Genomic DNA, 3,621 nt, shown 5'->3' on the forward strand with positions numbered 1-3,621 from the left:
CTCTCTTTGCACCTTTCTTTAAAAGTCACAATTACTTTTTTTTTTTTTAAATTCTAAACATTTTCCATGGGCTGACATAGTCAAAATCTTTTCAGGCATAGCAGGGTAGCTTTAGAAAGGCTTTTAGACATGAGCAGATTAGAGCAAGGTAGAGGAAATTTTTGTTATAACCGACACCTTACTGTTTCAGGGTTTTAAGTAGGGTTAGCGTGCATACATTCTGAAAGGTATAAGACTTTGAGAATCATTGACATGGTAACACCAGCCGAATGTATGCATGTTATCAGTAGAGACTTACATGCCAGGAGGCAGCTATGTGAATGGATCCCTGCTGACTTGCATCATAAAAGTCTGCCTTTTGAGAAGAGCAGGAGCAGTAACAAGCCTTATATTCCTGATATGGAAGGCAAATTCTGAATCAGTGAGTTTTGCACTTCAATTTAGATAAGCTAAACTACTTTACAGAAGTGATATCCCTACCTCATCTTGGTTCTCTACAGTTCCCATTTATACAGGCTGCCACAGGCCTACAAACAAATAATTTTCAACAATATACTTCTTGAGCAGTCAGCAACCATCCCCATTCCATCCCTTGATGGATAGCAGAAGGCCTAGACATAAAAGCAGGCGCAAATCTTGTCTCTAACACAGGCCATGATTATTCTCAGTCAACCTAGTCATTCCTCAACAGTGACCCACCTCTAATACAGTCTTCAGAGAATGCCCATCAGCAGTCACTTACACAAAAAACATGGACAAATGTTATTAGGGAGGACTTCCAAGCAGCTGTCATAACCTGGTCCTGAAAGGCATTCTACAGACACCAAGGGAATTCTTCAACATTCCTTTTAGAACAGGATTGGGTAAAACAATTATCTGTCCCAGCAAGTGCTGAAAGGAAACCCACTGCCAAGTTTAGGACCCTTTCCCCCCTCCTTTCTATTGGGATTTTCCATATTGTAATCTATGTGGAAAGTCACAGTTACCAGCTGCTTTGCTGCACTAAGGAGTCTCTCATACCCAGTAATTCTTGAACAAGAGCCCATAAATAACAGAAGAATAGTTAAGGTTGGAAGGGACCTCTGGAGATGGTTTATTCTATCTAGAGCCACTATACCCTTGAGGAAAAAGCATCAGCAGCTATCCTCAGCACTTCCACCCCGCAACCTGCTACGGTAAAGGTGATAGACTCATGCTTCCCATATTTGAACTTTGTGCCATGTGGAAGGCATGAAACCCACCAAAAAGTCCACAACTGGCTTTAAAGCACAGTCTTCTCCAAGCTGATCTGGTGCACGGGCAGATTCAACGAGTTCAGAGATAACATAAACTGCCGCTCCGTTTAAGTGCGCCTCCATTCAACTCATGTTGACACCACCATCTAGTGGATTACACGCTGATAGGTTTTTTTATGACACTTTTTATTACACTTTTTGTAACAAAACACCCATCAAGGTAATACCACAGGGTAATTTCTAGTAAAATTAGCAAATTAAGTTATTACTTATAAATAATGCATGATAAATAAACTTCTTGTGTGCATGCCAGTCACTGAAAGGTCACTCCACCAGCAGCTTACTTAACCAATACAATAGGAACACAGACACAAGAATTGCTTCAGTCTTTGACTACAGTATCAAGAGGTTAAGTGCCACTAAAACTACTAGCATCAGGTCCTGCATATTTAACAAAATAAAACTCCAGAGAACAGATAAAGACTCATGGGATGAGCAAATGTTGAATTAGTTGTAGCATTACAGCAGTAATAATAACCTTTAATCAGATCAAGATTAGTTGAAGAACAGGTATCTTTATCGCTTTCTGTAAGCTTCACAATCACCTCACCATTTTCACCTCTTTACATAATTCCAACTTCTATCATCTCTCTCCAGAAATATTTCTGTTCTTCAGGGGATGCTTTTATTCTCTTTTCAGGTTTTGCTTTCACAGTTTTGAAGTGAGTTGGACAATACCTATCAGTGCTATAGTGTACCTTTTGCACTCCAGGCCTTCATCACTTGGTGTTTGCTGTGGAGAGGTGCTTCCTCAAGCTAACCAACAGCTACTGGGCTGACCAGACATTTTTACTAAGCTGTCCACTCTGCAAGCGCAGGCAAACATACTGAGCATCATGAGTGAAGCATCCTGGAACTGCATTGTTCTGGAAAGAGGAATTCAGGCATTTTGTTAGCTGGCTGCACCGATCCAGCTACTCTAGCCAATTATCTGCAGCCTTAAAATAAGAATTATCATTTAGTCTACAGCGCTGTCGGGGTTTAGTCCCAGCCAGGAATTAAGCACCACACAGTCACTCACTCACTCCTCCCCCCTCACAGTGGCATAGGAAAAATCAAAAGAAAGTGAAATTCACATGTTAAGAACAGTTTAATAACTAAAATAGAATAAAACTGAGTAACAATAATAACTGTAATGAAAAGGAATATTAACAAAGAGAGAAGTCAAACTCAAGAAAAGACAAGTGATACACCTGCTTACCACCCACTGACCAATGCCCAAGCGGCAATCCACCCCTCCTGGCCAACTCCCCCAATTTATATACTGGATATGATGTTCTATGGTATTGAACAGCCCTTTTTCTAGTCCGGGTCAGCTCTCCTGGCCATGTTCACTCCCAGGTTCTTGTGTATCTGCTGGCTAGCAGAGCAAGGAAAAGTGAAAAGTCCTTAACTTAGGATAAGTGCTACTTAGCAACAACTAAAATGTCAGTGTGTTACCAACATTATTCTCACATTGAATCCAAAACAGGGTACCAGGTACTAGGAAGAAAATTAACTCTATTCCAGCCAAAACCAGGACAAGCGTTAATCACCTTGTTACACATCCACTCCGGTTCTAAAAAAAAAAAAAAAAAAAAAAAAAAAAAAAAAAAAAAAAAAAAAAAAGGCAAAAGCAAGCAACAGGTAGATCTTTTGTAACAGTAGCATGCCAGTTAATAGAATCTAAAATACCATAGTGGATAAAACAGGCAATTACTTGATAATTGCAAGTTACACACAGCCATAATAAGTGGCCCAAAGGCCAGGCCTGAAAGGGTAGCTAAAATAAGGTGGCAAATTTTCACCTAGGTTATGGTAGGAATGAAGTATGTTCTAATCCCAAATTTCTTTAAAAAATAATCTGGATTGTTTAAACACACTCGTTTCAGATTTGAATGGATACATTACAAAACAAGCCGAATGTCACTCAGATCAAGAAAAAAAAAATTGAGAAAAATAAAACCAAAACAGGCAAAGCAAGCCTGGGGAACAGCAATACCTAACACTGGGGAAGGCCGTAATTACTTTGCCCCCACTGAAGAGCCACGGGAAGAGCTCCAACACCCCACAGAGCTGCCGCAATAGCGCGGGAACGCCAGGACATGGAGGCTTCCCCTCAGCTCTCCCCACTGCGAGGGGGCAGAAACCTCTTCTCTCCCGCTACAGTTCTTCTCCCAGCGGGGGAAACAGCTCAGGGCCACCCTCACGGACGGGCCCGACCACGCAGCGACGCCGCCCGCAGCGCCAACGGACAAACCCGGCGGGTCCCGACAGCCCGCGGGCGCCGCGCGGGACAACTTCACGCGCGGCTCCCCTTCACGCGCGCGCGCGCGTACCCCAGCCC

The sequence above is a fragment of the Athene cunicularia genome (assembly GCF_003259725.1).
Source record: "Athene cunicularia isolate RWA chromosome 4 unlocalized genomic scaffold, athCun1 chr4_part2, whole genome shotgun sequence".
Lineage (NCBI taxonomy): Eukaryota > Metazoa > Chordata > Aves > Strigiformes > Strigidae > Athene > Athene cunicularia.